General features: G+C 45.4%; 1 protein-coding gene across 2 annotated transcripts in view; it reads right to left on the bottom strand.

Annotated features, from left to right (window-relative positions):
* ALPL (alkaline phosphatase, biomineralization associated) overlaps positions 1-15,190 on the bottom strand; it is a 54,647-nt gene that overhangs the window by 25,903 nt on the left and 13,554 nt on the right. Inside the window, exon 2 of one of the 2 annotated variants that reach the window (XM_033115442.1) lies at positions 13,338-13,366. The exons of the other annotated variant lie outside the window; for it this stretch is intronic. The gene's annotated coding sequence lies outside the window, so the exon portion shown is untranslated. The remainder of the gene's footprint in view (positions 1-13,337; positions 13,367-15,190) is intronic. 2 annotated transcript variants of the gene reach the window in all.

Here is a 15,190-nt window from a genome sequence, read left to right as displayed (position 1 = left end):
TTTACTCCATTAAACCTTTTTCTTTCTCAATAATCCCTTCACTTGAATTGCATCAGATCCTCACAACGTCCTAGGGATCCAAGGCAGGGTAGGGCTTATTAGCCCCATTGACTTATGGGGAAATTGGGGCTTATCAGTGAAGTCATTCGGTTAGCTGTCACAGAACAGCAAGCCTGGTCCAAGCCCCAGCTCCAGCACTTCCCAGCTGTGTGACGTTGGGTCAGCTCCTGAACCTCTGAGCCTACTGTCTTATCCATCCAGCACCCATCCCCCATTCAGGAGAGCACCTACGGTGTGCTATAACATAGCTGACCTTGTTTTAATCCTCACTAACCACCTGAGAGCTAGATAGGGTAGTCCCTCTTCCCTTATCTAGCTCTCAGGTGGTTAATGAGGATTAAAATAAGGGAATGGAGAGGGAATGGAGGCCCCAGGGGGCTGTGATGGAGATGACCCAGGGTCACACAGATAGATGGAAGGTGCTGAGCCAAGCCCTGCACAGGGCCCCACCCAGGGGTCACCCCTGCTCCAGGCTTCTCTGCCACAGGTGTGTTCCTGCACCACCCAGCCCCCAAACCTGGACACTCTCTAAAGCTCCACCCCCACCCAACCTAGAAACTCAATGAGACCCAAGGAGTGTCACTTTGTGCGTCACAGCCGTCCCTGGCGGGGTCAGAGGGGAGTTATTTGTCATTAGGGAACCCCCAGTCTAGAGGTCACAATCCTAGAATATCTGGGCTGGGGAAGGTCCTTGGAGCAGTTTTCGCCCAATATACCAGACCACAGAAATCACTTGGGGTGATTGTGGACAAAGTCCTATTCCCAAGTGGTTACCTGGGGAGGGGTATAGACTGGGAAGTGCCTGAGGGAACTTTCTGGGGAAATAAAAGCATTCTTTACAATGACTTGGGAGTTAGTTAAAAAGCACATATACCATATGTAAAATTCATCCCGGGGGGGCCAATAACCCCACCCTGCCTATATCTTTAGGTGTTGTGAAGATCTGATAAGAATTAAGGGAGCATTGGGGTGGGAGAATTTTTAGTTTAAGGAAGTGACTGTGTTCAAATTTTAAAAAAGAAATTAAAGAGACATAACAGCCCCCCAAAGAAATTCGTTTTCCCCCCTATCCCAGATCTACTCAGTCAGAATCTCCCAAGCAGACTGGCGAGTCATACTGTGAGTAAATTCACCTGGGAAAGTTCACCTTAGAGGTTATCCCATTGCCCAGATGAGAAGACTGAGGCCCCAAGAAGAGGAAAGACTTACCCTGGGTCTCCCAGCTCCTACTTCCCATAGACACACCCAGGGAACAGTCAGAATGGGCCCAGAGCCAGGAGCCGGCTGGGAACCAGTTCTTTGGGCTTTCAGCTGGGCCTTTTTGGCTCTTCCAAGGAGCTGAAGCTGTAGAGAAGCATGGAGTGCTCCCTGTACTCTCTGAGGGGAAATGGGATGGGGGTTGGGGGGCTCCTGCAAGACCAAATGGGCTGCAGCAGCTGTCCAGGGAGGGAGCACTACCAAAGACCAGCCCAAGAACGTCTCAGCTACAGGGTCAGAGACAGGGGACATGGAATCCCTTTCTCAGCCAAGCCCAGTGTCTCTGGCAAGCCTTGCTGGCCGGGACTTTATTCATTTACTGTGGGAAGTTATTTATGGCTGCCATGAAGCAGCCTCTGGGTGAAAGTCTCAGGAAGGAATGTGTGGTGGTCAGAGTGGGCTGCAGGTCAGACCCAAGGAGGGACTTCCCCAGGGGGCAGTGGGCCAGTGCTGGTGACAGAGCACAGCTCAGACCTCTAGCTGCTGACAGCACAGCACCCCATCCTGGCAGAAAACAGACGTGGGGGGTGTCTAAGGAGTCTTGGTGTCAACCTGCTTGCTGCCAAGCCATTGCGTCTTTGGGGCTCTGATGACACGCCAGCTGTCCCCTGAGCACCTTCAGCCTCAAGACCTCTGCACACTGCGTTCTCTGGTGTGGAATGTTCCCTGCTGTCCACTTGATGAAGTCCTCCCGTCATCCTACATTGCCCTCAGTTCTGCTGGACTGCCCTGCACCCCAGCCTAGGCAGCAGTTACAGCTCCTCCCGAGCTCCCAGAACACCCCCAGGCAGGCGCTCAGGGTTCCCTCCTCACCATGGTGTGAGCTCCTACATTGCTCTGCTGATGGCGGCAGCCCCTCGGCTGGCAGAGCGTGGCGCAGAGCTGGTTGGGTGGGGAATGACCATAGGTGGGCCAAAGGGTGGCGGGGTCAGTGGTGAGCGGCTGCAGAGGCTGTTCAGCAGCAGTAAGGCCGAACTCTGGAGCCAGGTGTCCAGGTTCAAATCCTGCCTCTGCCCTTTCGAGGGGAGCAGCTCAGGGCCAGTGACCCCACACCTCTGTGCCTCAGGCTTCTCACCTGCAAAGTGAGAGACTAATAGAAGCCATAGGGTGTTGTAGGGATTATATGTGTCAATACATAGAAAGGCTTAAAACAGAGCACAGGACATGGTCAGTGTTCAGTGAATGTCAGCCAGCAGTGATGATTACGGGGCAGGGGAGGATGGGCTGATGAGTAAATGTGGCAGATGAGGGGCTGGAACTGAGAATGGACAGACCCTTCTCTGCCCACTCATCAGGCAGCCCATCCCCCCTGGACTCCCCAACAGACCTGCTCACCTGGACCCCACGGGGTCTTTCTAGCTCTAAGACTCTAGAAACCAAAGGCTCACCTGCCTGCTGTGCGCCTCCACTTGGTGGGGGTTATTTAATTAAGGGGTAGAGGTCCCAGCTCTTACAGTCAAGGAGGTCTGTTTCCTGAGAGGACCAGATGTGTATGTCTGTCTCTTTCTCTGTCACACACACACACACACACACACACACACACACACACACACACACACTTGCGTGGGACAAAACAACCCAGCAGGCATTCTGACGTTTTCTTTTCCTCTTGAAGGAGAGAGAGAGGAACATCCAGGGTCAGCCCGGAAGGCTCCATGGAGAGGGTGGGAGGACAGCCCAGATGGAAGCGTTGAGATGAAGAGAGAGGAAGGCTGCTGCTGACAGGAGGACCCGAATGTGCAAAGGCCAGGAGGCAGGAATACAGGATTTCGAGATCAGGAAGAAAGGCAGCAGCTGACAGCTGGTGACGGAAGACAGAGAGGCATGCATGCATGCCCTGTCTCACTTACAGGCCTCATCAGCAGCCCATTTTACAGGTGAGGATGTTGAAGCTCAGATGGTCTGCCACTTGTCCAAGGCCACACAGCAGAGATGGAAGTCCCAAGGGGCTGGGCTCTGGAGCGAAAGATTTTCCCGGGCTCCCTGGGGTGCCTGGACAGTCTTGATGCCACAAACTAGCTTTGAGGCCAGAGGACTAAAGCCAGTCAAGATTCAGCTGGTGGGAGGAGAGCTGGCAACAGAGAGGTGGGGGAGGCAGATGGCCCCAGAGGCACCGGCTGAGGCCTGGTGTGCCGGGAGCACCCAGGCAGAGGAGGGTTAGGGATGGTTGTTCTTTGGGCACACAGGCTTCCACCATCCCACGGAGAGGACATGTTCTGTCCCAGGCTACCTCACTCTGGGTCAAGCCTGGAAGGAAAATGAGGTGGGGGGCGGGGCATGCACTGTGTTTCTCTGAGAAGTCGGCCACCTCCCTCTCCCCCTATACTCTGGTACTTCACTCAGCACCCCTGCAGCAGGACCCCGTCTAGTACCAGGAGATGCAGCTGTCCCATCCTTGCTCTCACAATCCACAATAAGGAAGGCACAGAGAGGGTACATAACCTCCCCAGGGGCACACAGCACATCAGTGGCAAGGATAGGCCTCCCCACTAACCAGGATTTGGGGAGCTTTTACTGGAAGCACAAGGCTGTCTGTGAGGCATAGTCTGGATGCTAGTGTCTTGGAATTCTAGACATTAATGATTTGGGTCAATTGAAGAGAATATTTCAAACAAACTATTCTAGAAAAATCCTTATTTGCACATTTTGTCATTGTATTTTTAATAATAGCAAAACTTTTCATACCCCTTACTATGTGCCAGGCATTGCTCTAAACATTTTACCTATATTAACTCATTTAATCCCCACAACAATTTATGAGGTAGGTACTATTATTCCCATTTTACAAAAACAGAAGCACAGAGAGGTTAGTAGCTTGCCCAAGGTCACACAGCCAGTAAGTAAATGAGCCAGAATTCAACATTACTTGTGGATGTTTCTGTCTCCCAGAGCCAAGTATAAACTCCTAAAGCAGCAGGCCACCCTGGAAATGAACCACATTTGTTCTCTATGCAATGTGTATATTATGTATTTGTAGATTAACGGATTACATAATGGATGAGTCAAATGAATTATTTGACTCATACTTACTACACACTCTTCTCAAATGTCATTTCACTGTATGTGCATCACAGCCCCCTGAGGGAGAGCTTCCCCTTTTCCCTACTTTATAGAAGAGAGGTGAGGTGACCTGCCAAGGTTCCACAGTGTGCGAGTGGCCAAGAGTCACATCTAAGAATGACTGAGTTCAAATCCCTGAGCTGCACCAGAACCACCTGGGACTTGAAGTGGGAAGAGGGGAGGACCTTCGACTCAAGACCTGGCTCCACCCCTGGCCAGAGCAGTGACCCGGGCACAACCCCTCCTCCCCTACAGTCCCCTACTTCAGCTGGTCCTCACACAGGACACGGGACCGCCACGGCTCTCCCTACTTTCCGCCCCCAATGCCCCACACGCCCTGGCTGCCCTCCCCCAGGAGAAGAAGCCTCCTTTGCACAGATAGCCCCACATGGGCTCTGGATTGTGGGGAAATGGGCCATGAACTTGTAACCTATTGGGTGGTTGGCCAGCACAAGTAGCATCCCTGGGTGGCGTACGCAGGGATCTTGTAAATGCCCTGCTCACGTCAGAAGTCAGAACAGGGAGTATACTGATGTTCCCAGAGATAGCGCTCCTCGCAGCTGGGTCCACGGATAAAGGCGTTCCTCACATTCCCACAGAACTTTCCAGCCGGCAGAGGCTCCTGGCCGCTGTTGTATTTGATGTTCTCAATGACCCTGGAAGGCAGCAGGGCAGGAGCTACGCCCCAACCCCCAGACGAGAAACCAAGGGTGCATAGCTTGGCAGAGCCCCCATGGCTTACTGGCTTCTTCACCTTGGGCAAGTCACTTCCCCTTTCTGGGTCTCAGTTTCCTAACATGCCCAGTGGGGATAATCACAGTGGGTGCCTGTCACTGTGCTATTGTAAGAATGAGAGTTCAACAAACAATGAGATAAAGGCTCAGGGTTTGGCACGTATTAAACACTCAATAAATGTTTGTTAATAGTGATAATGAGTGTGCCCAGCGCTGTTTTAAATGGTTCACATGCATTAGTCTAATCCCAGGGGTGTCCAAACTGCGGCCCCGGGCCAACTGCGGCCCGCAATCCATTGTTGATTGGCCCACAGCAAATTCCAAAAATATATTTAGTTTACTTAAATAAACCAGGTGAGGCAATACGTACTTCACCTCGAGTGAGTGGCCCGGCTGTTTGTGCATTTTACCGCATATGGCCCTTGGTGAAAACCGTTGAAAAAAGTTTGGACACCCCTGGTCTAATCCTCACAACACTATGTGGTAGGTGCTAGCATTACTCCCACTTTACAGTTAAGTAACTTGGCCAAGGAGACACAGCTATTAACAGGACACCATGAAGGGGGAAGAGGAGAAACTCTGAATGGAGCACCTACTATGTGCTGGGAGCTTTTTGTTCAGCTTTCCAAGAACCCCGTGAGGTGGGAATTATCAGCCTCGGGTCAGAAGAGAAACCTGAAGCTCAGAAAACGGAGGTACAGGGTCACCCAGCAACCGCATGGGAGAGCTGGCATCTAGGCCACGCCTGTCTGGCTCCACATCCAGTGTGCTTGCTACCTCCATTGCAGTCATACATCAACTTCCGTCACAGATGGCAGACCTGATGTCTCAGCTGCCTCAGGTACAGGGAGCCCTGGGTCAGCATGCCAGGTCCCGGCCGTGAGTGCTACTGGACTCTCATTGTGGTGTGCCCGGCTGCGGCCTCCTGCCCAGTCTTCACGTCAGGCTGTTCCCTCCACCCCCAGACCAGCTCCTCCTGGGCTTTCACGTGATTGTAGCCTCCTCAGGACGTCTTGTATCTGGACAGAGCACTTCCTCCATAAAGGGAGGGGCTTCAGTCACCTTGGTTCCTACCCTCCCAGGTCAGCCCCTTTGGGTTTCTAATTCTGCACAGAGAGGCTGAATACTCAAGGGCTGAGTCCTCATCTGTAATTCAGAGATAATTAACACCATTCTGCCTCCAATATCGGCTTCTTGCGGGGAGGGTCGGGGAGGAATTTTGCACACTGTAATGTGCTACGCAGATGTTTCTATGGCTTTCCACTGCTCCCCCTCTGATGACTGGAGTGGATATTTGTGGTCATTTTTGGCCACTCAGAATCCATTCCCCCTTGCTCATAATACTACCAAGTTTCCTTTGGAAAGCGACTGCCCCCGCTGCCTTCAGCCATGTGGTTTGGGTGGGATTGATCCCACCACAGCAGCTCCAGGTGGGTCCTGATTGGCTTAAGCTGGAAGTCTCTCTCCACCTGGATGGTGTGTTGTGAGGGTGGTGGGGAGGCTGTCACGTGGAGCCTGAAGATGAAGCAAACCCTCAAAAGGTGGACTAGACAGATGCAGAGAATCTGAGTCTTTGGTGACATTGTTTGAGCCCCTTGATGCAGCCATGTCCGAAAGCCTGTCTCTGAACATCACAGTTACATGGGCCAATTAAGTTCCCTTATTGTTTGCCTTGGACTTTGTTACGTGGAACACAGAGTCTCACCTCAGGACTTCAATTCAGCTAGTTTTTCTCAGCCCCTCACATTGTAAGCAAACACAGCCAGCTCTTGCTACCAAAGAACAAATCTTGCAAACAAGCTACAGATGGGTTGATCAGTTTCAAGTGCATGGTACAGTAAGAGTCCAGCTGAACACAAGTTAGATTTTCTTCTCGGAATCTTGTAGAACTGTAGGAGGTCCTTGGCTGGGATTTGCCTAACAGCCCGACTCCGTGTGGGATTTGGACCCTCCCCTTCCATCAGGCTGTTGTCAGTTGAGTTTAACAACTGTTTGACCACGAGGTTCTAACTGCCTACTGTATGCCTGGCCCTGCACTGGGGGCTATAGGTACAAGCTCTGCCTTCTAGGTCCTTCAGTCTAGAGACGATTGGTCATGAGACACATTTTAACTGGGTTTTACACAAAAGCCCAAGGAGGTGAGTGTACAGGGATACTACTTCTGCACCCATTTCAGAGGAGGAAACAGAGCTCAGAGAGGTGAAGTGACTTGCCCAAGGTCCCTCTGCTAAAGAGGGGCAGGTCCCTCTGCTAAAGATGCCCACGGATCTATCTGGTTTCAAACCCAGTGCTTCTTCTCCTAGCCTTTGGGGTGGCCCTGGCCATTTCTCTGAGATGGCCTCTTGTGCTTAGGAGCAGTGAGAGTGGCTTATAAGCTAAAGAAAAGAGGAAAGCCAAGTATCAGTGTCTTCCTGTTTGCCCGTAGGTCTTGGCTCCTTGAGAAGCCCCCGTTTTCAGGCCCATCCAACTTTACTCTCCTACAGGGCTCACCTTTTACAGGCTGTGGGATCAGGTAAGACTCTGAAATTCAGGCCCCAAATGCTTTCATGGAAAGCCCTTGGCACCCCAAACGAGCTGTGCTGGTCTCTCTCGTGCCTCTGCCCTCCATCTCTAGGATCCAGCTGACACTGATTCAACATCCCCCACGCACTAGAGCCTTCCCTATATGTTATGCAAGCAACACTTGTTCGACCACTGTTTATTGAGCATCTACTATATACCAGGGGCCGTTCTCAGTGCCGAACAAAATAGCCCCGTTCCTGCTGGTGGGGAGACAACAAGAAGTAAAACCAATAGGGTGTCAGGAAGGGTAAGTGTAATGGGGAGAAAGAAGGCAAGGAGGAGGAGGATGGGGAGGTGAGGTACTTTATACAGATTTAAATAGGTCAGAGAAGATCTCACCAAAACGTCATCCCTGCAGCCTTGCAATAATCCCACGCAGCCGGAAATGTAATTCCTAAACTGCAGATAAGGAAACTAAAGTTTCAGGATTAAATCTCAAGTCCGTGCATGTCAATCTAACCAGCGGTGGAACTGAGATTCTGGCACAGGACTGCCCGTCTCCTAGGTCTTCTCTCCCCTAACTGTAACAAGTGGTACGAGGAGCCCTTTGGCAGATGAGGAAGCTGAGGCTCTGCAAGGCGGTGTCACATGCCCAGACCCACAGGAATACATGGTGGGGCCGGGGTTCAGCCTCTTGGCAAGGCCCTCATCGCTGTCCAGCTTCAGCTCTGAGCTTGTTGAAACTCGATCCTCCCCTTTGCTGACTCTGCAAGCTCCAAAAATCCTCCTCCCTTTCCCAGAGTCCCTTTGGCTCTCACTCCCAGGTCACGTGAGCCCCTAATTGTCCAACCCACCCTTGCTCTGCCTCTTCAATTAACTTCTGGCCCATCACTAAACCCTCATCTGCAGGAAACGTACAAAAGACATCTTGTGTATGGCCAAGGGCAGAGAGACCACTGGAGTAAGCGTAAGGGGGTGAGGGAGCTTCTCACTGAGCTTTCCCATCAGAATTTGTTCAGCACTCCTCAAACCCCAGTCTAATCTTTCTGGACACTGCAGTGTAGTGGAAACACCTTGGCCGTGGAGGAGGTGGTCACAGGTTAAGTCCTGACCATGCAGCTTTGAGAGTGACCTTACGCCTGGGGCTGCAGGTTCCTTATTTGTAAAACAAGACTAGTCATCCTTATCTTGCAAGGTTGTTATCAAGATAAAAGGCAAAGAAGAATGTATCTGTTAAGAGATAAAATTTAATAGACCGTATACCGAGAAAACACTTAGCAGAGCTTGAAAGACAAACATCAAGAATTTGTTGAACTGAGTGGAGAAATCTGTATAATGGTGAACAACCACCACCAGCAGAATAGCTGCATTCATTGTGCTCCTACACTCTGAGGTAGGCACTCTTAGTGTCAATCGCATTTGACAGAGGAGGGAGAAAAGCACAGGGAGGTTAAGTCACTTGCCTACAGTCACACAGCAGGCAAGTGGCAGAGCTGGGATTATGAACTCAAATTGTCCAACTCCAAAGTACAAGCTCTTAGGTTAGTAAATTGAGGCTTTGCGAGTTGAAATAACTGCTCAGTGGAACACAGTGATTAAATGCAGACCCAGGAGAGGATCATTGCCAGCCCCATTCCAGAATCTTTGTTTTTAACTACCCCACCAGCTGTCAGAGCTAACAGGTAGGTACTCTCAGAATAATCTAGCACTACCCAACAGTCTCATTTTTTTTCCGAGCAGGAGCCTGAGGTCCAGAGAGGTAGTGTGACCTGCCCAAAGTCACACAGCCAGTTATTTGGAAGACTCAGGACAAGCACCCTGGTTTCCTAACTCTAGAACCTCATGCCATCGCTGAGTATCACACTGACCATGAGGGGCCATCAGGGAAGGAGTCTTGAGAATGCACAAGAATTTTTCCAGCAGAAGTGGGGGGAAGACAGTCTGAGTAGAAGGAGCAGCCCATGCCAAGGCCTGGAGGCCATGAAGGTCTCTTTTTAGAGAATAATGAGCTGTAAGGTGTGTGCAAAGGTTGGGGCAGGGACGGATGATAAGGCTGGCGTTTCATATTGAATATTTCCACTTGTTGTTTTTTTTTTAACACGTTCTTATTGTCTTATGTTGCTACTATCTTTCCTTATTTCTTTTGCATGTTTCTGACGCTTATTTAAAATTCTCGGTCCATCTCTTCTAATATCCCTGACTCCAGGGGTGTCTTGAATCAGTTTGCTGTCATTGTGCTCTGGCTCATGATGCCGAGCAGGTGGGGAAGGGGGCACACACACTCTGCCCTAAAACTAACAGTGAGATGAAGTTAGATGGCTCCTGGACCCTCTTCCTCAAATCAACCCCCGAGTAATCATAGAGCAAAGTATCACTACACCTAGGAAATTATGGAGAAAACAGAATCTCCTGGGGAGATAGAAGGAGGTTTTCAATTGGTATGTGTAGGGTGGGAGGGGTGCTGCAGCCAGGAGAAGGGGCAGGGCACTGTCTTCAAGGTGGTGGAGAATACTGGAGGAAAGAGTATCAAGGTTGATTTCTGCTCTTGCTGCCTCTTTGCATCAAGCCTTGCCCAGCAACCCCCTCCCACACACACACACACACACACAAACACACACACATGCCCGCTGCCCTGGAACAACCGCTCTCACTTGGACATCGGCAGCCCAGGCAGGTGGCACAGGTGTGTGCTGGAATAAATTCAGGGCAGTGCAGCAGGCAACGTGGAATTGCATGAATCAAAAGGGAACGGAACGCTTCCCTTCCAGATCTCCAGGCTGGTGGATTCTGACCTGGCAGACAGCCCCTCCCCTGGCTGCTTCTTCCTGGGGTGCTGAAAGTGAGGCCCAATCCGGTGCAGTTCGTTACTTTAGGGTACGAGGGTGGCGATGCCAAACCCAGTGAGGAGCTGTATGTTTCTGGTGCCTATGGGTCTCCCTTCTGGAACTGTCATCCCCTTGGGCTCACTGGTGCTGACAGAGACTGGGGTGAGGCTTCGATTCAGACAGAATATAAGCGATACAAAATAAGCGATACAAAAGATATAAGCGATACAAAACAGAACAAGAAAGCATTAAAGGACCGAAGTGGAACTACTATATATATATATGAAATAACAAACATAATGGGTAGCATGGACAAGGCAGCTGAGAAATGAAATAGGAAACAGGTATATCAGCTAGAGGAACACTTCTGGAGGAAGGGAGGGTGGTCAGGAAGGGTGAAGAAACAGATGAGATGAAAGAAATGGTAAAAGAGTTAAAAGTTAAAACATCAACTCCAATTTATGCCATTAATTTGAACTGGATTATAAACCTAATTATAAAACCAGAATCATACAGCTTCTAGAAGAAAACAGAAGAGGATATTTTCATGACTTTGGGGTGGGCAAGGAGTCCTAACTTCATAAAAGAAAAAAGTGATAAATTAGACTTCATCAAAATTTAAAATTTCTGCTCATCGAATGATACCATTAAAAAATTGAATGGAAAAGAGCATGCACAGCACATATACCTGACAAAGGACTTGTATCCAGTAAATAAAGAACTACCAAGTTGACAATAAAATGATTAACACTGCCTCCCCCGCCCTCCCCCCCCACACACAATGGACAAAAGACTTAGCCACTTCAAAAAAAAAAACATACAAATGACAAATAGTTCATGGAAAGGAGCTCCACATCATCAGGTAAATGAAAATTAAACAAATTTCACACCCACCGGAATGACTAAAACCAAATCAAAATTACCTGCAAAATCAAACATTGTCAAGAATATAGAAAAATCTATTAGTCACATATATTGCTCAGGGGAGTGTAATATACAGTACAGTAACTTTGGAAAAGAGTTTGGCAGTGTTTTATAAAGTTAAACACACACTTATTACATGATCCAGCAATTCTATTCCTAAGTATTTGCTGGAAAGAAATGAAAATATTGCTACACAAAGATTCACACATAAGTGTTTATAGAGCTTTACTTATAATACTCTCAAAGTGGAAACAGTTGAAATGTTCATTAACAGATGAATGAAAACACAATGGTGGTATGTCGATAAAGTGGAAAACTACTTAGCAAAAAAAAAAAGTGAACTACTGACATAACAAATATAGGTGAATCTCGAAAACATGATGTTAAATGACAGGAACTAGACATGAAAGAGTACATGCTATATGATTCCATTTATATGAAATTAGAGAAGACCAAATGGTGAAAGAAATCAGAATAATGATTGCATTTGAGAGGCAAAGTGGGCCAGGAAGGGGTGTGCGGGAACTTGCTGGAGTGATATAAATGTTTTTTTAAATCTTGTTTTGGGGTCATAGTTACAAGGTAACATACATGAACTGAACACTTAAGATCTGTGCATTTTATTGTCTGAAATTCTACATCAACCAAAAAAGAAAGAGATGGAAGTATAAGTGCCAACATCTAGATAAAAGGAGTCCCAGCAGAGGAAAATAAATCAAAGGAGGACATATTTGAAGAAATAATGAAGATAACCTTGGGACTAAAGAAAAATTAAAAATCTCAATTTGAAAGGGGCCCAAATACATCAAACAGGACAGATAAGGAAAAATGCGCATTTAAAAGTATTATAGTGAATAGCAAAAGACAACAGACACATTCTAAAAGTCTAGAAAAAAACAGATCATTTACAAAGGAATAAGTATCAAATTGAATTGACCAAAGAAAGTACCAAAGGAAAAGAAATTGAACCAAGAATTTATATCAGCCAAACTGTCATTCAAATGTTAAAGGCTAATAAAAATCACAACATTCAAAGGCTCAGGTTTGTACAAAAAAAGATCTCTCTCTACCCTCTCCCCCCAAAAAACAATTTTGAAGTAACTACTTACATAATAGAAACAAATTCCACAGATGATATTAAAGATATGTGAAGGCTGAGCAAATAACTTTTAGAGTTAAAAAAAAATTACAAGATCAAAGAAAAGAATAAGGAGAATATATATAAAAAATAACTCTGAACTAAAAAATCCAGACAATTTCAATGTGATGTCAAAGGGGCTGAAGGGCATGTTGAAGAATAAGGGCTGAAGGGGAAGAGGGAGATCAAGGGATCTGAGAAAATGCTAATCTTATCTTTGTAGGGAAAAGCTATAGCTAACCACTTTTTTTAAAGTCATAAACATTAAAAATAAAACAGAAAAATCAAGATAAATTAAAATGAAAATGTAGGATGATAGAAACAAATTCATGCACATTCTTTTCAGGAACATACAAACATTTTAAAAATCGGTCACATACCAGAGCATAAAGCAAGTCTCGCATTTTAAACAAAAGGTTTTCTTTCACATAGTCCACAATCTCTGACCATGGTACAATTAAGTTAGAAGTTACATTTTTAAAAGGACAATTCCCCATATACTTAGAGATTTAAAATATCTCTCAATAACTCAGAGATCAAAGAAAAGTCATAGTAGAAATTGAAAATTACTTAGAATTGAATGATAATAAAAACATTACATATCAAAAATTGTGGAAGTTTGCAAAGAAAACCTAAAAATAAATGAGCTTAGTGTCCAACTTAGGAAGTTAGAAAAAAACAGAAACCTCCCCCAAATAGAAGATTCTATAGAGAAATCAACCAAACAGAAAACAAAGATTCAATTGAGAAGATCAAAGCCATGAGTTGGTCCTTTAAAAAAGTCAATAAACTTGAGGCAAGATTAATCCAATTAATTAATTAGTTAACATGACTTACCAAAGCTGACCCAAGAAGAAATAAAAAACCTGAATAAAAAAAATTTAAACAGTAATTAAAATCCACAAAGAAAACAACCGCTGAGTGATGTTACAGGTGAATTGTATCAGACGTCAAGAAACAAACTGTCTCAAGTTTACCTAAATTTTTAAAGAGAACAGTAAGAGAAAATATTACCATCTAATTCCATAAGGACATTATAATTGCAATACCAAAGCAGAAAAGTACAATTAAAAAAGTGAAAATTAGAGGCATATTTTATTCATGAAAATTGATATAATAATTCCAAACAAGGTATTATCAGACCATGACCAAATACATACATAATGAACAAGTAAGGTTTATCCTAGGAATACAGGGATGGTTTAATATTAGAAAATCTATATATGTAATTACTAAATTAACAGATTAAAAGAGAAAAATCATATAATCATTTTAAGATACCTTTTGAAAGCATTTAGTACAATTCCACACAAGTTATTACTTAAAAAAAAAACTCTCAATAAGTTATAAATAGAAGAGAGCTTCCTTAACCCAAATAAGCAACTTATTAAAAATCTGAAACATATGTATTCTAAATGGGAAAACTTTAGAACAGTCTCTCTGCAATAAAAAGCAAGGCAAAGATACTTAGTATCACTATTTTTATTTAATATTGTACTGGCAATCCTGGACAGTGCAATAAGATAAGAAAAAAGGTTAAAATCGTAAAGTTTAAAAAACACAAAGAAAACTATCGTTATTTGTAACTGATTGTCTACATAGAATTTACAGACAAATAATTGGAAAGAGTTTAGCAAGTTAGCTTGATAAGATCAAAATGAAAAAAGACTATTGCATTTCTATACATCAGCAACAAAGAGAACTGGAAAACATAAGAAAAAATGGGTATCTAGATGAGGAAAAAAAATTGAATTGGATCCCTACCTTACACCATACACAAAATCAACTGCACATGGACCAAGGTTTAATGTGAAACTAGAACTTTAAAACGTTCAGTAGAAACTGTAGGTAAATAGCTTTCTGACCTTGGAGTAAGGCACACTGTCTTTTAAACAAGACCCCAAAACACTAACTATTAAATAAAAGGTTGTTAAATTAGACTATATTAAATTTTAGAATTTCCGCTTTCAAAACTCAGGAATATAAAGAACTGTTACGAATTAATAAGAAAAGGACAAGTAGAAAAATGGGCAAAAGACATTCCCAGAAGAAGAGGACTCACACACATACTCATACACTTATTCAATCTTATTGGTAATCAGAGAACAGTAAATCAAGTCTACAATGAGAAATCGTACACTTACATGGTTGGAAAAAATTAAGAAGTCCAACAATATTGTGTATTGTAGAGGATGCAGAATATCAGGACTTCTTATCTATTACTGGTGGGAGTGTAAACTGATACAATCACTGTGGAAAACAGTTTGTTCTTATCTTGTTATCGACTGAAAAAATTTTCATAGACCCTATGACCCAACAATTCCACTTCTAGGAATATGTCAAGAGAAAAATCCCTAAATGCGTACGTTAGGATGCATGTACATGAATATTCCACACTAGCAAAAACCTGAGAATAACTCAAATGCCATCAACAAGAAATGGAATTAGTAAAAATTGTGGAACAGTTACACAGTGGAATATTATACAGCAGTAAAAAAAAGAACTACAGCTACGTGCAACAATATGGATGAATCTCAGCAATATTAAGAGTGAGTCAAGGGGCAGCTGGGAAGCTCAGTTGGTTCGAGTGCAGTGCTCTTAACAACAAGGTTGCTGGTTTGATCCCCACATGGGCCACTATGAGCTGTGCCTTTCACAACTAGATTGAGACAACTACTTGACTTGGAGTT

The sequence above is a fragment of the Rhinolophus ferrumequinum genome, chromosome 9 (genome assembly GCF_004115265.2).
Source record: "Rhinolophus ferrumequinum isolate MPI-CBG mRhiFer1 chromosome 9, mRhiFer1_v1.p, whole genome shotgun sequence".
NCBI classification, from domain to species: domain Eukaryota; kingdom Metazoa; phylum Chordata; class Mammalia; order Chiroptera; family Rhinolophidae; genus Rhinolophus; species Rhinolophus ferrumequinum.
The sequence above is the reverse complement of the archived record's forward strand: the minus strand, read 5'-3'. Positions and strand labels throughout refer to the sequence as shown.